Genomic DNA, 21,222 nt, shown 5'->3' on the forward strand with positions numbered 1-21,222 from the left:
GATAAATTTTTATTTATGAAGAGACACAAGTTCGTTGTTGTTGTTTTTAAGCTGACATTCCCTGATTTAAGAGACTGTGAATTGGTAAGAAATCAGATCCTTGGAATTGTTCCAAATGATTTGAGAAAATCATTATTCCAAGTGATTTGAGACAATAAAGGAAAATGTAATTTTGACATCTATCAGTAGTTTCATGTACATGGTATAAATAACACCTACAATTTTGAAATAGATAAATACCACTGGATTTAAGCCAAATCCAGACTTGTCAGACACATTTAAGTACTCTGACATTCCTTTGTAACTAGCAGTTTGAAAGTTGGGAATATTATACTATTTATTTGAAAAATAAAACATTATAACAATATATGTATTGATTTTTCTCAAGACAAAGCAAGTATTACTCTAAGATCCCAGTATTTTGCTGGAGAATATTTGATGTCCAATATGCTATAGAGAAGTAGAGAAAAAATTTATTATTTCATAATTTTATTAAACTTTTATAATTATTATATATAAGCACATATAATTATTATATATAAGCACAAAAAAAGTTCAGAGTTCATCATTATAAACATCCACATAAAGGCTGCCTAAATGTTAAACTCTTACCTCCATAACTTCACAATGATTTTTATTTATTTATTTATTTATTTAGTAAAGATTTTATTTATTTGACTGACAGAAATCATAGGTAGGCAGAGAGGCAGGCAGAGAGGGAGGAAGGGAAGCAGGCTCCCTGCTGAGCAGAGCACCCGATGTGGGACTCAATCCCAAGACCCTGGGATCATGACGTGAGCCAAAGGTAGAGGCTTTAACCCACTGAGCCACCAAGTCGCCCCTCAAAATTATTTTTAAATAAACTTTTAAATAAATATATGTTCCAGATAAAATTGAGGAGATGATATTCCCCTTATGCCTTTCTTCAATTTCATTCTACATCCTTCTTCACAAAAGCAACCAATACCTTGAGATTGACATGTATCAATGCTGTAATATTTTTATTAGTATTATTTGTTTCTATAAGTAATATATATGATTGTTGTATGTGTTGTGAATGGCAAGAGCTCTATAAACAGAACTTGGTCTCTTTTGCAGTATTTTATGGTATGGTATCATGATACACTTATTTTACAGCTTGTTTTTAGTGTTTGTGAGATCTATCAGTTTTGATATATGAAAATATAAACAGTAGATATCATCATTCTATACATAGTCTACTACTTGATTGTTTTTCTGAGCTTACTGTTTTTGTGATCTAGCTTTTACATAAATTTAAATGAAATATATTGTTAATTTTTAGATTTTTCTATTTGCCATGCTCTTCTTGATTTTTTTCCCCTCCCATTCCCTCTTCCATTGGAATGGATATTTTTAGCCTCACTTATGGCTGATTTCTTAATGTAGGATGACATTTCAAGTCTACTATTTTAATGGTTATGCATAAACTTTTTAATATAAACACATAAAATTTACTGATTAAACCTAAAGTTTGCTTTTTTTTTTTTTTTTAAGATTAATTTATTTGTCAGAAAGAGAGAGAGGGCACAAACAGCGGGAATGGCAGGCAAAGGGAGAAGCAGGCTCCCCACTGGGCAGGGAGCCTGAAGTGGGACTCAATTCCAGAACCTTGGGATCATGACCTGAGCCAAAGGCAGAGGCTTAACTGACTGAGCCACCCAGATGTCCCAAACTAAAGTTTTTTATATGCATACTTCCCAACACAACCAGTTCATCATAATTTCTTATTCTACTTTTTCAAGTTATTATTGCCAATTTAATTATTCTTGTTTAAAATCCCATAAAAATAATTGATTTTTAAAATAAGTTTCAAAGGTAGAATTTAATGATTCATATAACACTCAGTACTCATTACATCAATTGCCCTCCATAAAGTCCTGTACCGAATTATCCCTTTCCCCTGACTTCCAGTAACCCTGTTTGTTTCCTAAAGTTTTATTGACAGTAAGTATGGATTGAAATCTTCTAAAATGTTTTAACTATCTATTTGCTTATCATTGTCTCTTTCAACTACATCATTCTTCTTATTTAGTTCTTTACTCCCCCCTTACTCTTTTTTTCAGTGAAAGTATGTAAAATATAAAGTTTTTATCTTTTTATTTCTAAAAATATGGATTCAGCCTTCATATATGAATGTATTTATTTTAATATAAATTTCTAGATTGACAACTATTTTCCTTAAACATTTTAAGGACACTCTTACTTTGGAAACTAGCTTCAAATGTTTCACTGATAATTCTGCAATAAAATTGACTATCAGTTATTAAAGATAATCTTTCTCTTTTTTTACTTTTTAGAGATTTTTTTTGCCTTGTTTTTTATATTCTGCATTTTCACTACAAAACAGACATGGGTTAATTATAAATGTTGGTGGCTTTCTGTGTGCTCCTTTATCCTAAAGACTCATGCCTCATTTTTTTTTCCTTTTTAAATTCTGGAATTTTCAGTCATGACTTTGACTATATATTCTCACTTCTCATTTCTACTTTATATTTCTGAAACCCTTGTTAGCTATATGTTGAAAATTCTTCATCTTTCTTTCATGTTTAATAATTTATGTTTTCCAGGATCTTATTTATCTGTGGTGTATTACTTTTGTATTTCCATAAATCTAGCTTCCCATTACGTAATTCTTTCTTCATTTGTGTCTACCCATGGAAATCATTAACATTTCTTTTCTTTTTTAATTTATATTAATGACTTATTTTTCAACCTATATTCTTGCTTGATTCTTTTTCCCAAATGCACTGTTTTTTTCTGTAAGGATTATAGTTATTTCATTCTTTCTTTGAACATTTACTATGTGCTGAAATTCCCCTCCCTTGGGTTGTTCTATTCTCTATTATTTTAAAATTATATTTAAATTATACTTTTTTTCTCTTTGATTATGTTCTTTCTCTATTCCTCATAGTTTTTTTCTCTCTGTTCAAGGTACTTTTGTTCCTGGTTATCTCACTCCCAACATGAGTCACTTTTTGCTTTGGGATTTTTTCTTTATTTGAATTGTAGAGGGGATCTACTAGGGCATCTCCATGTTTATCATGAGCTTTATGAATGTCATCCATTATATACCACTTTAGGTTAATGTTGGGGCTGAGTTTCCTGTATATGTAATTGGACAAAATGATTTTAGACTCCATATTTATAGATGGCACGGCTTAGAGTCTCAGGTTTTCCTGATTTTTTTTTTAATTCCCATGAATTTAGTTGTATAAGCAACTGCCTTAGAACATTCCCCTGGTAAATGGGAAAATATTCTTAGAATGGTTTCACAACTAAGTAGCTCTGAGTTTCCAAGTCATCTAGGTATACCAAATGATAACAGGTTCTAACAACTCACAAGCTCTATTCATTTTAGTACTTGATTAAATTTTCAGCCTTGAGTTCTCTTCTTATTTCTAGGATTGTCCTTTTTTTTTTTTTTTTTTTTAAGCTCAACTATATACATTAGCTTGGTAGACCATAGTGATCCGACATCTCTTTGAAACTTAAACTCCGGGACACCTGGGTGGTTCAGTCGTTAAGCATCTGTCTTTGGCTCAGGTCATGATCCCAGAGTCCTGGGATTAATCAAACCCCACATCGGGCTCCCTAATCAGCAGGGAGTCTGTTTCTCCCTCTCCACCTCCCCCTATTTGTATTCCCTCTTTCACTATATCTCTCTGTGTTAAATAAACAAATAAAATCTTAAAAAAAAAAATAAAGAAACTTAAACTCCTTATACCTGGGTGGCTCAGTCAAATGTCTCCCTTTGGCTGAGGTCATGATCTCTGGGTCCTGGGACTGAGCCCCTCATTGGGGTCTCTGATCAGCAGGGAGTCTGCTTCTCCCTCTTACTCTCTCTCTGTGCTCTCTTCTCTCTCAGTCAAATAAATAAAATCTTCAAAGAATTAAAAAAAAAAAGGAAACAAATTCCTTATCAGAACTTCACATGCTCAACATTCTATTTTTCATCACCTAGTTTTATCCTAAAATCAACATACATCCTCAAACATTTGTCTTGATCTTTTTGACATCTAATTTACACATTTCCTGAGGACATAATTAGCAGTCTAAGACCACAGAGCAATGACAATCTCAAAAATAACAAGAAGAAAAACATTTAGTTATTTGTCCAAGTTTATAATGTTAGTAGGTTCAGGGCTAGTTTTGGAGCCTTTTCAACCTATGATTTAAAATTTAGGGGTCTGGACAGATTTAAAATATTTAAATATCTTATTTTAAAAATCAGATTCACAATTTTAATGTTATTCTCAAGTATAATATTGATCACTCTCAGGATACAAATTAAATATTTATTCTCTGAAAGTAAATTTTTTTGAATATTTATTTATTTATTTATTATTTGAGAGAGAGTGGAAGAGGTGGGGGGAGAGGGAGAGAATCTTTAGTAGACTCCACACTGAGCGTGGAGCCCTACATGGGGCTCTATCTCACAACCCTGAATCATGACCTGAGCCAAAATCAAGAGTTGGATGCTTAACCTCCTGAGCCCCCCAGGCATACCTAAAAGTAAAATTCCAATACCATAGCCAAACATAATTTATGTTCAAGCTCATTTATACTTATTGACTGGATTGCAGAAAATCCTGTCTCTTATTGGTATCCTGATAAATTGCTTATTTAGCTGGTAGTTCCTTCTGCTGGCCAGCAGGCTTAGTTTTGTCAATACTCAGCTGTTAACTGTATAATCTTTTTCTGCTTGAAGTTTACTGGTCAAGAGGAGACAAGAGATTTGCTTTCTGTTCTCTATCATTGGAAAATAAAGTTGATTCTAAGGAAGAAAATTAATACAGAGTAACATATTGGAAAGTGGTAGTTTCTAAATTCATGTCTTGATATTTTAGTGTTGTGGAAAGAGTCCAAGAATAAGTATAAATATAAATAAACAACACATTCAAGTCTTTTCATATTTTAAAATAAATAGGAGCGCCTGGGTGGCTCAGTCAGTTAAGCATCTGACTCTTGATTTTGGCCGATGTCATGATATCAGGGTCAGGAGATAGAGCCCCACTGAACTTGGAGTCTGCTTGTCCCTCTCCTTCCTCGTGTTTACACAGTCACTTCTTTCTTGCTCTCATAAAATAAAATACAATAAAATAAAATAAATTTGCCTTATTACTATTTTTGTCACAGATCACAACAATTAATTTAAATGTAACAGTCTAGTCTCACAAATCAGAATAAAAATTAAAATTTTGTGCAACTCTTTATTGCAATAATTACTGAAATAGGAACAGCATTAATCAGTTGGTTTTGGTATATTAATAATTTATTATATAATATCATTATTTATTGAATACTTAGTGCATAGTAGGCATAGAGTCAGGGTCTGAGTATGCAGAAATGAACACTTGGTATTTGTTCTCAGAAAGCTCAGATTCACGCAATGTGTCTCAGAGTGGGGCCTGAGAATAGCTTCAGAATCTACTTTATGTATTAATTAAAAATGCAGATTCCTACACATCACCTTAAACATATGACTGAAAAATGTGGGAGATGAGGCCCTAACTCTTTCTAGTTTGCAATTCCTTGTTCCACTGGACCTACAGTAAAAACAATGGTTAGGTTGAATCACTTAATTTGTGCTAACTGTCCTCCATAATTCAATATTTGGATGGTTCTGACCTGTGACATTTTATATTTTCAAATTGGGCAATTTGAAATAAAGTGAAAATTTCAAGTAACATGATGGCAATTTATGATATACCATAGCTCCTTTCATGTTAAAACTTCTCCCAGAGAGTAAGTCCATTTATTTAAGTGTTATAGTAACGGCAAGTATGCATTTTAGAATAAAGCACGCATCAGGATCTGTGCATATGTTGCCTCATTTAATTTTCAACAATTCTAGGAAGAAGAAACTGTTACCTCAATTTACAGATGATGACACAGAGCCTTGAAATGAAGTCAATGATTGATCCTCGGTCTTTATAACTTCAAAGCTTTTCTGTTCACTAATGAGCTGTGTTATACATTATACACGTTCCTGCATGCTGGTTGGGTAGAACAGATGCTTAAGGACAGCTTCTTGTGCGCTAGCAGAGCCATTCCCTCTAAACTTGCTATTCTCAGATAAGGTATATAAGGGAAAGATGAAGGAAGATTTATTCATATCAAAATAATGCAATAAAGAATGAACTGGAACCAATAACTTGAAATGTTATTTCATCTAATCAGTCATAACGTGTGGGCAGAGGCTTATTATTTGAAATACCTTTCGGTCTGTTTTCTATTCATTCCTTAGTTATTTTATTAAAAAGAAGAAAAAGTATTTTGATCATTTGATAAATTATTATTCCCTAAGAAAAATGGAAGTTCAAGTGGGTAAAAATAATAATTAGTAAGTAATATGAATTATAATTCAAGACTCTAATGATTGTATATAAAGTTTTGTTAATTATAGAGGTTATCCCCCACCCCCCTGCCGTGTTTAGTGAAGTTGATTAGAATCACTTGTAGACATAAGAATGCTCACACAATCAAATTCAAGTAAGTGTGGTATTTTTAATTATCCACACCTGCAAACATTTGAAGAAAAACACCCTGGTGATTTGTTTTTTCAAGTGTCAGAAATAAACATAAAACTTGTGTTCAGTATGAAATTTAAAAGTCTTCCAAACTTTATTCTTCATAAGGCATGGAAATAAGTATTGTCCAATACTTTCATGTAGAAAAATACCTAGGTATTTATCTATTTTCACTTTTTAAAAATGATTTATTTATTTATTTTGAGGAGGTTAAAGAGAAAGAGAGAGAGAGAGAGAGAGAGCGAGCCTGTGGGCTTGGGGAGGGGAAAAGAAGCAGAGAGACAATCTCGAGCACACTCCCTGCTGAGCAGGGAGCGCAACACAGGGCTCAACATAGGGCTGGATCTCATGAGCCTGAGATCATAAAACCAAGCGTCAGACACTTAACCAACTGAGCCAGTCAAGTGCCCTTCTTCCTTCTCTGTCTTTATCCCTTCCATTTGCCACTTTGCTGTTAGGATTATCTTTATGCAACTATGTTTAAAAATCAAACAAACAAAATGCTAGTATCATATTATTTCTGATAGAATAATCTGACATCTTCTTGGTAAAGTGTATGCAGTCATTTAGTCTACTACTAAATTAGTCCAAACCTAATTTTAAATCTCATCATTAGCCATTTATACTCACTGTGCTACAAATCCAATTCTAGCCCCGTTCAGAGTGGGGTTCAGGGATCAGCAGCATTAGCATTCCCGGGAGTTTGATAAACATTCAGAAGATCAGCAGGTCTCCTACCTACTGCATTTTAACAGCTTCCTGGGTGATTTAGTTGAGAAGTACTGATAGACAACGGGCCTCAAAATGTTGTGAATCATGTTCTAACTACCCAGGGGCTATCTTAAAGATCATTTTGTTTTAAAGAAAAGGAACCAATTTAAACTCACTAGGAAATTATTGAAAAAATACAGAATTGTCATAAGACTCCAAACCAGAGATACAGCTGGGTCTCACATTACCTCCTTGCTTTTATGAGCCCCAGAAGCTGAGGCTGATTACTTTCTCATCTCTACTACATTTTGTATCTTTTTCTTTCTTCTTTCTTTCTGCAGTTCAAATTTTCCACCTCAGTTTGCAAAAAATAACTGGCTAGTTGTCTGTATATGCTTCTCCCCACACTCTATCTCAAATCTTACTGCTGAGACTCATACTATCATAAACCCTAATTCTCAGGAGAAAGAATCAGCTGGATCCAGTTGAGGGCCAATACCCACCGCCATCTAATCAACTCTAGCTGGTTGCCAAGAGTGAGAATGGTCACTTCAAACTGACATGGAGTGTAGACCCAGAATGCCATAAAGAACTGTACATAATAATTGTTTCTTACAGAAGATAGCATGAGGGCACCTGGGTGGCTCAGTGGGTAAAGCCTCTGCTTTCAGCTCAGGTCATGATCCCAGGGTCCTGGATCAAGCCCCACAACGGGCTCTCTGCTCAGCGGGGAGCCTGCATCCCTTCCTCTCTCTCTCTGCCTGTTCTCTGCCTACTTGTGATCTCTCTCTGTCTGTCAAATAAATAAATAAAAATCTTTAAAAAAAAAAAAAGATAGTATGAGCTAGATATGGGCCCACCCACCAGTGCTCAGCCTTAATCTATAGGAGAATTTTTAAAACATGGTGATTTTTTTCCCCCAAACACAGGCAGGACACTTGTGAATTATCTCTTCTTAGGGAAGCCTTGTCAGTGTCCAAGTTTGGGGCTTTTACGTAGGACTGCTCACATAGTACGGTAACCAAAACTCAAGACGCCAACAGTGAAGTCAGGCATATCATCAATCTAATATTTGCACAGAAGAATCTGTGTAAGTCCCAACACACTGGTGACCCATGCCCCATTGCTCTAAATGTATGCAATAACATCATCAGTTGATAACAAAGAGCATTCAAGGGGAACATTTCTCGGGTTGACTGACCAAGAATCAAACCTGTTCACAGATTTCTCTGAAGCCATTCAAAGATTTTCCAATCAGACCTGCTGTATTATCTTTCCTCCCAGTCACATTATCAAGAAGGGCCTCCATTATATTCACAGTACTCTCTTAAGACTTTTTTTCCTCCATGATATTTACATCTTTGATATTGCTAGAATCATCACGTTGCATGCTTTGAATATCTTACAAGTTTGTTAATATACCTCAGTAGAGGTTAAAAAAAAGTTAAAAAATATTAAGAAAATGTTACATTCATTAAGTTTTTCAACTTGCAATACTCACTGAGCATCTACGTACTGCCTAGGATCCTGGGGACACCAAAGATAAATAGGAGAGAAAGATAAATAGGAGTGAAAACAAACATGTAAGTTAATACCGTGTGGTACTTGTCTTTCTCTATCTAGCTTATTTAACTTAGCATAGTGCTCTTCTAATTCACCCATGTTGCTGCAAATTATTTTGTTTGTTTGTTTGTTTAAAGGCTGAATAATATGCCATTTACTTCATTCATCCACTGACAGACATTTGTTTCCATACCTCTTGGCTATTGAGACTAATGCTGCTATGAATATAGGAGTACAGATATCCCTTCAAAATAATAATTTTGTTTCTTTGGGGTCTATACCCATGTACGGTGTATGCTCGAAGGATGGTTTATGCAAGGTGCATCCTGAATGCCACTGTTAATCACTATCTTGTGGATGAAGAGATTCCATTCTCTCTATACATTCCCATCAAACAGAGCATATAGACGAGGGGCACCTGGGTGGCTCAGTCAGTTAAGTGTCTGTTTCAGCTCAGGTCATGATCCCAGGGACCTGGGATCAAGCCTCACATCAGGCTTCCTGCTCAGTGGGGATCCTGCTTCTTCCTCTCCCACTACAGCTCCCCTTGTTTGTGTTTATTCTTTCTTTTTCTGTCAAATAAATAAAATCTAAAAAAAGAAGGAGGAAGAGGAGGAAGAGGAGGAGAACATATAGAAGAGTGTGTTGGTCAGCATTCAAGGACAGGAGCTCTGAGGGTGGTCAACCTGGAGAGTCTGGACATCATAATAAAAGATGTCCAGATGGCAGGCCTTGGTCTCCTTGGAACCCTGGCTGTACAAGAAAGGAAAGCACTACAGATAGTCTCTAGGCTAAGTTGCTACATTATAAAAGCTTGTTGTATGTAGGTCCCAGCAGAAAATGCTTTGTCCAGTTTGCTGCTTCTGAACAAGCTATACCTAAGTTGCCCCGATAAACCTATGTCTCAATCACTGTCTTCAGGTCTTTTCTTTGGTCTTGTGGCTACTACCCTACCCTTGGCTTAGAGTCTACTGGAGTGCAACTACACAACTCAGCAGTGGAATTGCAACATCGTACGGTGGTTCTATTTGTAATTGCTTTAGGAATCTCCATACTGTTTTCCATCATGGCTGAGCCAGTCTGCATTTCCAGCAATAGAGCGCAAGTGTTCCTTTTTCCGTATATCCTTACCAGTGTTTGTTATCTCTTGTCTTTTGATAATAACTATTTTAACAGGTATAAGGTGATATCTTATTATGGTTTCGATTTGCATTTTCTTAATGATTAGTGATTTTGAGCACCTTTTCATGTACCTGTTGGCCATTTGGACATCCTCTTTGGAAAAATGACTACTCAGATAGATACTTTTCCCATTTTTTAATTGGGCTGTTTGTTTTGTTTTTGTTTTTGTTTGCTATTGAATCATAGGTGTTTCTTTTGTATTTTGGAAATTAATATAATTAGATACATAGTTTACAAATATTTTCTCACATTCTGTAGGTTGTTTTTTCATTCTATTGGTTTTCTTTTGCTTTGCGGAACTTCTTAGTTTGACCCAGTTCCCTTTGTTTATTTTTGTTTTTGTTGCCTGTGCTTTTGGTGTTATATCTAAGAAATCATTGCCAAGGCCAGTGTCAAGAAGCACTTCCCTTCTGTTTTCTTCTATGAGTTTTAAAGTTTCAGGTCTTCTTTTAAGTCTTTAATCCATTTTGAGTTCATTTTTTTGTGTATGGTAGAAGATAGGGCTATAATTTAATTCTTTTGCATGTGAATATCCAGTTGTCCCAAAACCATTTGTTGAAGAGGCTATCCTTTTCCTATTATGTATTCCTGTCAAATATTAGTTCACTATACATGTATAAGCTTATTTCTGGGCTCTCTGTTCTGTTCCACTGGTCTGTATTTGTGTCTATCTTTACACCAGTACCATACTTTTTAAATAACTGTAGCTTTGTAATATTTCCAAATTAGAAAGTGTGATGCTTCTAGTTTTGTTCTTCTCAAGATCACTTTGAGTATCTGATCTTTTGTGGTTCCCTATGAATTTTAGGATAGTTTTCTCAATTTCTATAAAACATTTCATTTGGATTTTGTTGGAGATAGCACTGAATCTGCAAATCCTTTAGATAAAATAAACACTTTAAAAATACTAATTCTTCCAATCCATGGACACAGAATGTCTTGTGATTAATTTTTAATACCATTAGGAGCTTTCACTGTAATGCTTAGCTGATCCTTAAAAGCATATCAAATTTCATATCACTAATGTATTAAGAACTTATTTTTGTCTATACTCAGTGATATAAAAACATTCATAGAATTCACATTCTATAAAGAATAAAATTTTTATATTCTATATAGAATTTTATATTCTATATTCTAATATTTATAGTATAATATAAAAAATATTTTATCTTCTATAGAATATCTTCTATTCTTTTAGTACACTAAAATAAAAATCTGACCCTAAATCTTAGTGTATTGTCTGAAAATTCAGTATTTGTTGATACTAATTTTCTCTTTCTCTCAGCTTAAAGCGAGGTCTTTAAATTCAAGTAACTTTGGCAGCATAACACAAGGCTTCAGGTGAGAATCCTGTATGTTTGGGTTTAAATTATGTTTCTGACTCTTGGTTACATATATTGCAGGTCTTGATCAAAGAACTTAGGTCTTTGTTTCCTCAGTTGTGAAATAGGGTCATGGTTATATGGATAAAAAAAAATTAATGCATGTACAATGCATAGTTAATGTCAGTATGTGTTAAGTCTATTTGTCCGTCCACAGGTTATCAATAAGAAATCAATTTCTCAGCTTGTATAAATGTGGCCATTTATTATTTGGCAGCATGGTTTCTTCTGCCTTTGATGCTCATTGTCATTGGAAACCCCAGCCTGGAAGGTTTTGTCTTTCTTAAGGAATTGTCAAGCCTTTCCAGCTCTGCCACTAAATGACACAAACATCTTAGCTATTCTAGAGCTCCTTAACTTTTGCTTCTTTGCTCACTTTAGAAAAAGTCCTCCTTTCTCTCACCCTGACCCCCAAAGCACCTCTCCTTCTCCTACCCAGACACATGGCATCATTTCTTCTGAGTCTCCAGTTTTTAAAGGTTCCTGCAAAACATCCTGAGGCATGGAATTTCAAAGGGTCTACTTATAATATCTCTGCTTTGAACAGGGATGAAGGGGAAATACAGAAGAAAACACAAATTGATACCTCAAATATAATCCTGCCATTTTGAGATGCTAGCTTTATGTTTTCTCTTTTTTTAATATAATTTTAGCAATTGGTAACTGCTTTTACCCATATTTTAATATTACGATTTAACACACCTCATACTGTTATGAGATAACTTTCTACATTGATTACATTAATTAAAAAAGTAAACTAGGCATAGTAAATGAGACTCTTCAGGATCATTAATGAATTAATGGGAAAAATTACAATATGAAGACATAGAAACATAAAATAGATAGGAGTAAGGGTTGCAGAGTCAGAGAGATAGGAAATTGAATGTGCATTCTGCCACTTACTAGCCATTTACTAACTTCTGACCTTTGGAAAATAAATTTCCCTTCTTTTAAGAAGGGGTAAGGCAAATCAAAAAAGATAGACTTTAAATTGGTGTTTATAGAGCATTGCAGGTAAGAGGAGATAACTGACCACAAAGGAGAACAGGAGAATATCTGGGGTGATAGTTTAGATCTTGATTGTGGTGATTTCACAAAACTCATTAAACTGAATGCCTATAACAAGTGACTGTTACAATGTGTAACTTATACCAGAACTAACCTCATTTAAAAGAAGTGGGATGATGACCTATTTTAGAGGAGTATATGACACCGATTGGACACTTGATGAATATTAGCTTTTACCATTAAAATTATTTATGATTCTCCTAAGAAAAAGTACCTTAGAGTGATATGAATAAAGTTTGGTCATGGCATGCAACGGTACATCATTATGGGAAGTTGGAAGTGAAAAGCATGGGATTGTTTCCATAGTTTCTCAAATCTATGGATGTGGAGAACTGAATACAATGGCATGGTGTTGAGAATGGTTCAAAGAAGTTGGAAGTGAAAAACAAACAAACAGGGGTACCTGGGTGGCTCAGTGGGTAAAAGCCTCTGCCTTCGACTCTGATCATGATCCCAGGGTCCTGGGATCAAGCCCCGCATCTGGCTCTCTGCGCAACGGGGAGCCTGCTTCCTCCTCTCTCTCTCTCTCTGCCTGACTCTCTGCCTACTTGTGATCTCTGTCTGTCAAATAAATAAATAAAATCTTTAAAAAAAAAGAAAAAGAAAAACAAACAAACAAAAAACAGAGAAGACTAAATCATGAAGCACTTTCTCTCTTTAGCCATGTGAATGCCTGGTGGTTTCTCTATCTCTGGGCTTCTAGGTGGTGGACCTCTTTGTACCTTTTCTTACACAATGGTTTTGATTAGCCAAATTAACCTGCCTTCTAGCTCAGAGCCAGAAATCCAGAACCTCCTTTTAAAGTTATTATAAAAGAAAAAAAAAAAAGAAAAAGAAAAATAATGAGATACTAATATTATACCAAGCTACTTACTCAGAACTTAACTGAAGTGTGTAATTGCAGTGTTATGGAATATATCTTCAATGCTTTTGGAATTCTAGGGGTTTTTGATAACTTTCTATAAAATTAGTTTATTTGAGGATTCATTCAGTCTAACAGAGATCTGAAAAAAAATTATAACCCCTTTCTGTAAAAATCCACATGAATTTTTAGATAGCTTAAAACCTCTTAATGGCTAACAACCAGTTACACGGTTGGTTTATGAGTTCTTTATATTACAAAGAATATCCTTTGTTAGGCTCATCCAGCTCCCAAATTGCCACTGTCTGAAAAATGGGCATTTGTTTTTTTAACATTTCTTGGAAACTGGAGATCTTTTGGGATTGCCTGAACAGGAACATAAATACTTAAACTGAGGTGTGTTTACTTGTAGCCATCTTTGAATTTCAGCTCTGTTAACTTACTAGTTGTATGATCTTCAACAGGTTACTTAACAACCCTTGGCTTCAATTTCTTCTTCTGTAGTGTCCGAGCAATTACTGTACCTCCTTCTAGTGTTGTGAAGATCTAGTCCTATGCATCAAGTGAAGTGCTCAACAAAATGCTTAAACATAATTACTGAATAAGCATTACGGAAGTTATTAGTATTTTAGTTAAGTAATTTGATGAGGTTAGGAAAAGGAGATCTAGATCCAAAATTTGGAAGAATAGCAAAGTTGAAATGTAAATACTATTTTCCAAATCACATCTATTTGTTTCTTTACTCTTCTCTGCTTGCACGCTTCCTTTTCATCTTAGAGGGGCTAGTTTGTGTCTTTTAAATGAATGGTTTGGGGAGGTGAGAGAAAATATTACAAAGAATATCAAGAAGTACCATTTATGGGGAGTTTATTGAGCCAGCCTCTACTCTAAGCACTTTCCATGTGCTTGGTAAATCAATCCTCACAGCTCTCAGGCTAGGTTCGATCATTATTATCCCTTTCAAAGATGAGGAGACCGAGGTATGGCATGAGTAGGTAACTCGTTTAGATCACACTAATATAATATATACCCCAAAGGGTCTTGGTTTTTAGAAATGGCTTCTGGAAATAGAAAGTTAAAACTGTGTTGTGTGTGTAATGGTTATTTATTATTATTGACATCCCAGTCTTCTTTCTTCATTTACTATCCTTCTTTTTCTACTATTTATAGCATGCTTACTATATTCCACAGACAGCACTGGGCAGTTGAATATATGATCTCATTTGATATACATGAAGAAATGATGTAAATGATAGGGAAATGATAGGGAAGCTGAAATATAACACAGAAACCTGCTCATGCTTATTAAAAAACCATGTCAGGATCTATACAGCATCCACCCTTTGTATAGTCTGATGTAAATGCTGGTGCACCAGCAAAAGATGTGGTAGAAATGCTTCCTGACCATTACTCTTACATGACATTCTAGGGAAGCAGAGCTGTGAAACACTATTGCCAATTTCATTCATTCATACAGACCAATACAACATGGTCAAATTGTGGTGAAACGGGTAGCTATTAATTACTATTACTACTGTTATGTTTTATATTTCATAGCCCCATATATGATTATTTTTCTCTATCAAAAAGCACCATTACAGAAGTAAATGTGTGTCATTGCATGTCTCTGAATAATACTACCTATTTCTATCACTGATGTCACTTTCCTTCTCTATTGCATTTGAATCAAATACTGCGAAAGGAATATCAACTCTTAGAGGCTTATTTTCCTTTGCCCAATGCTCTGAAGGGTGCTGTCACACAGCTCCTGCTGCCGGACCATCACCACTAGAGGCTATGTGAGATTGCACTCTGCAGCACGTCCTGACGCTGACTGCAGACACACGTGCACACGTGCATCTGTGCATGCATCTGCTATTTTTTTTTTAAGCTGGACAGGATAACATAAAGAAATTTCTAAAGACAGGATAACATAAAGAAATTTCTAAAAAAATGACTTTCAGAATTTACTGTTATCATATAAAATGAAAGAAGACATGTCTGTTAAAATGACTTCCTTGTCCCTTGAATTTTCTCACTCATTTCCACCTTGACCTGAATTTTATAATCCCCTACCACTTATCTCTGTTGATACACTGTCTGGTAGATAATTCCCTCAGAAGTGTCAAAAATATCGAGTATCTAGTCTTTCATTTCCTCTTTCTTGTTGAGAGAAACAAAAGCTACTCTTACCATATACCAGATCTTACAGCACATATTATCTAGTCTCATGCTTTAGTCAAATTCAAATTTTATTTTAGAACTTTTGGGGCTTCCTTAATAATGTCATATAACATGTTTTAAAATGTATTCCTTGTTTATAAAATTTACAGAGTATCCATAATAGGTTTTCTGTTATGCAATATTGAAAGATGAAATAATTTAATTTCCCTGTACTTTCATACCTGATTCACTTGTCTAAGTTTGCAATTATACTGTTTGTAATTTTTCTTATTTTAATGTTTTAATCCTTTAAATATAATGTAATTATATTAAGTATAAGGAATATGTTTATGGTACCTTATATTGATTTACCAAATTTAGAAAAAAATCTTTTAACTGTATAGTAAGAAAGATGTATGCCATTCATAAAATCTCATCACAATAATAATTGCTTTCAACTCCTATTTTTTTAAAAAGATTTTATTTATTTATTTGTCAGAAAGAGAGAGAGAGCACAGGCAGACAGAGTGGCAGGCAGAGGCCGAGGGAGAAGCAGGCTTCCCGCTGAGCAAGGAGCCTGATGTGGGACTCGATCCCAGTATGATGGGATCATGACCTGAGCCGAAGGCAGCCGCTTAATCAATGGAGCCACCCAGGTGTCCCTCAACTCCTATTTTTGTTTGGGGACCATTCTAATGGTTGTCATTGTAGTTTTCTGGCTGAACACACTTCAGAGAGAAGGAGAAATTTGTGATATTAGTTTTCCCTTCCACTTTGGTCCAGTTGTCCAAAGGTCATATCCTAACTTCAGAACTTTCTACTCTCTTGTTCTATTCTCTATGCCTGGACATGGCCTCAGAAACTATTTTGTATACTTAGTCCTCTTGGAATCTCCCAGCACTTATGTGATCTTAGTAAAAAATTCTAATTTTTTAACATTAAAAATGTCAGTACATTATTGTGATTCCAGAATACCAAAGCAGGAGATCCTTCACTAGAGTGCTTTAATTAGTGTTACATTTTTGGTATCAATATTTCGAAACTATCTATACATTAAATTGAACAAACCACAAAACAGCATTGCCTTTCTCTTGTCTCTTAATTTGAGGCCTTTAAACTAAAGCAACTAAAATGATAGGTTTTTGAAATATTTTATTGTTCTTACAGTTCAGCCCTAGAACATACAGAATTAGGAGAATCAGTTTCTATTTTTGGAATTGTCACATAATAAATGCTCATTAGAGCTCAGCTGTCATTTTTATCATTCCAGAGGGGATAATTATACTGCAGTGCAAAATGTGATGACAGCAGACAACATACAAATCTTCCAACCATTTTCTTATGGCTACTGAACTACAGTTGAATATATATATATATATATAATAATGAATGAAAAACAATTATGCACTTTACATAAGTGGACTTTTTGAATAGCTTATCTGGATAATCATCTCACTCAGGTAGAAGGTAGAAGGCTGGTCTGACTACTGCATTAGGCCTACTTATCAAGTTCCTGCTTTCTAACTTTGTTGCTCTGTGAGGTATAGGTTTTAGAACTTTTAAAAAAAGTATTTGATGGTAAATTGAGTTGGTCTAAATCCATGGATACAAGAAGTGATGTTGGACGCCTGGGTGGCTCAGTGGGTTAAGCCTCTGCCTTCGGGTTGGGTCATGATCCTAGGGTCCAGGGATGGAGTCCCACATTGAGCTCTCTGCTCAGCAGGATGCTTCCTTCTCTCTCTCTCTCTCTACCTGCCTCTCTGCCTACTTGTGAACTCTGTCTGTCAAATAAATAAATAAAATCTTTAAATAAAAGTGATGTTACGGAGACAAGGAGTGTATTGGGAGTTGGGGCAATGTTATGGAGGTTTTCCTATTTTGAAAACATATGCAAGCACTTCTCCTTATCAGTGTTTTCATGAAGATTATATGAGAACTGTAACTTACACCACGGCTTTATATGCAACTGTAACTAAAGAAAGACCCTTCTATGCTTCAGGCAACATGGTGGGACCCATTTTATCTGGGGATGCTAGAGATAATCTCTAAGTTTACCTCTCTACTATATATTACATACTGACAGATACGATTTGCTTGCCTAAACTGTGTGTGAATTAAGGGGGATTCTCTTTTTAACATATATTACACATTTAATATAAGCTCTTATGTTTGTATGATATATAGATTTTCTATTTGGACAAAGTTGATAGGTCAGCAAAGATCTGTTGCTCCACCTACAAGAAAAAAGTGTAAAAACACAATGCAAATGATCACTCTTAAGTTGATATATTTCTTAGCCTGGATGTAGACAAAAGTTAATATATTCTTTCATCAACATTTTATTTATCAGAATGTACATAATGTGATACTAGGGAGAAGAATTTAGAATTTTGAAAAACTAGAATGGTTTATTATTTAGAAAAAACAAAATACTTTAATAATCTCTTTATAAATGTCTCCTTAATAATGACAAATGTTTTATTTAAAAAAGAACTTCAAAATTCTCTTTATATTTACCACTTGGACTTTGAATGTAGTCTTAAAAAAACAGATAATATCAAGAAAGTAAACTAACATTAAGTATTGCCAAGAGCTAAATATTAATGCTATAGAATGATAGTTTTTCTTTTCTTTTTCTTTTTTCTTTTTTTAAGTAAGAAAAGTAGGCCAGTGAGAATATGTGGAAAATATGAACAAGAAAAACAAAACTTAAATATTTGACATATTTGGGACAAGGTGCTCTTGATGGATCATTGTCTTGGCTTGTTTGGTGACCCACATAGTACCTAATATCAATCAGAGAAAAAGTCTTCTGACTACAACCCCCATTTGTGAGCACTGCTCCACAATGCTATGTCAATGGCAAAAAAAAAAAAAAAAAAAAAGCTTTGTCGACCATTATTGTCTATTCTATCATCTCTTTCCCTGTTCAGAACATTTATTTGGTGTTTCTACATTTACAAATTTAGATTTGTAAATAGGGACTTCAATAGACAGGCTTGGATATGGGTATGTTCTATGTAGGTGTAATCTACTGGCATGAATTTATATTTTCACAGGAATTCCAGATAAAAATACTATACTTATAGATCTCTGTTAAGGCAGTGGGATACAAGACAGGTACCTGTTCACTACTGAACAATTAATGCTAACTAATACTGTGATGTGATGAAATTGTTAATCCAAAAGAATATTTCCATGGATTTGAGCATTTAGTTTTGCCTAGATAATTTTCCGAATGCTCTTATTCATGCATTTTGGTGTTGTGATAATATAATTTACATTACTGTATTAATTCTAAGCATTGTTAAATTCAAGGCTGTGTGATACAAAAGGTTCAGATAAAAATTATAAAATATCAGTAAATTATTATTTTGTCCAAATAAATCTAAATGTGTACATATTTACAAGCATTCAGTGAATAGTTCTGTTTTTAATCTTCATTTAGATATTTAACATTAACCATTACATCTGTTATCAAAAAATTCTGTAGTAGATTTTTGAGAGAGAAAAATAGACTAAATAGTAGCTACTTAGAACTATTTCCATCAAATACTTCACTTATTAATTATTTTCAGTTATTGTATATATTACTTGAAATGCTATAAATTAATAATAAATATTTTACCTTTAAATATAACTTCTGTTGAGTTTTTAGGTATCAATTTTATCAGCAAAGATGAAGGATGAGTCTTCAGTTCCCTGTATTAGTTTCCCTCTACTTTCAATGTGAAAAGCCAAAACTGCAACTATAGTACAGGTCCTGACAAAAAAAGAAAAAATACGTGCAAAGATTTTTATTTGTGGTTCTATTTCCTAAATTGCATTAGATGCAACATAAAACCTTTTATAAAAAACATCAAAAGTGCTTTATTTTGACAATTAAAATTTTAATGAAATAAAACACTTCTAGAATGAGAGCTGATCACATTTCCAACAAACGGTCTGTGTTTATTTTATCTACCTGAAACATTTGCATCTCTGGATTAAGTAGTTTTGCTAATCGGTCTATATCTCCAAGTACGCTGTATGTAGTTCCTTAAATATTTATACATTCCTAATGTACATCATGCTGGTTTTATTAATTTTAACCCCAAAGCCTCCTCTACCAATTACTACTTAATGACTATATTGCTTTTGCTCTTGATCGTCTTTGTTCTTAGCTACGATATTAAAAAGAAAAAAAAAAAAAAAACCAGGGGAGGCTTAAGACTTGAAATAAAACAGCCAAATAAAATAGCACTCTGAATGACTCACCACACAGTACCTCACTTCTCTGACTCACCTGTCTAAAACAAGCAAACTTTCCAGTTTTGGTTTTGTTTTGTTTTTTCTTAATCCAAAGTCATATGCTTTCTTTTGTCTTAAGAAAACAAAATTTTTAAAAATCTCTTTGTTTGACAGAGTTGATTTTAGGCTTGATGTAGCTTGATAAAAGCACATCAAAGTCCTTGTATCATCCTATATCTTTCGACTGATCAACAAAAGAAAACATGCCTTTTAGGAGCTTGGTAAGATTATTCAGCCAAATGATTTAAAATATTATCCTGGTGAAACTTACTTAATATTTTATTTTACAAAATATGTTTGTAAAAAAGATTTTTTTTCAAGTTTTAAGTAATTTTTCCTGAATTTCTAATATCTGTCTAGAATGTGGATTATTTTAGAACACGAAATCAGACTGGTGAAACATAACAACTAACACATATACATACATATGTATGACTGGGAGTATGTTCCATTTCAAAGCTTCTAACTTTATATGGAATGGTGCCTTTAAATATCATTAATGCATTTATTTGTCTAAATGTTTATTTGCCTAAATATTCACAAAGGAAGATTTTCCACTACATTATGATTGCATTTGTATATCTATTCATGAGGATAAAATTCTATACTATTATGTTTTAGAAATTAGGAGCTAAAAAAACTCATTTTGAGTTCCAAAGGATATGGCTTTAAAATTATATTTATTCATCTTGTATATTTATAAATATATTTCAATGATATTTATATACCTATACACATATCTATTTTACCTATATCTTTTCATCTATCTATTTATGCATTTTGATATGTGAGATACATGAGTATTTAGATAAGGTTTATAGTTAAGTGATATATTAAACGATTTCTTGTGTTATATTTCATATACATGTGTGTGTGTGTGTGTGTGTGTATATATATATATATATATATATATATATATATATATATATATGTCAGCGGAGGAACAGTCTAAAACATATCGAGGTGCAAACAAATTAATTTGTACATTAAAAAAAAAGTTAAATTTATCCATCTTAGCTGACCTACCAGGAGTCACTGGTTGACAGTAGTTACCCATGTTGTGAAATAATTTAATTGCTTTCAAAGTGATTTATAATCTTTGCTCTTTCTATTATCTCAGTTCCTTATAGTCATTCTCGCCTTATTTATTTTTGGTTGTGGTTCTATTTAACAGATACCTAACTCAAAATTGAATAAAGAAAAATAATTTTATAAATTATATAAAAAAAAATCTGCATTAGATTTTGTATTCAGTCCTAAAATTTGTAGAATACTTATGTAAGTATTTACATTGTCTTTCAGAAAGGTGGGGGGCGGGGAACCACTGCATGTTGCCACTAATATGCATTATGGTTCTAGCATAAATCTTTTTAAATAGCACTTAACTGTAAACCTTATGTAAATACTCGTATCAGTGCCTGACACATAGTAGATGCTAAAAAATATT

The sequence above is a fragment of the Mustela nivalis genome (genome assembly GCF_964662115.1).
Source record: "Mustela nivalis genome assembly, chromosome: 5".
NCBI classification, from domain to species: Eukaryota; Metazoa; Chordata; class Mammalia; order Carnivora; family Mustelidae; genus Mustela; species Mustela nivalis.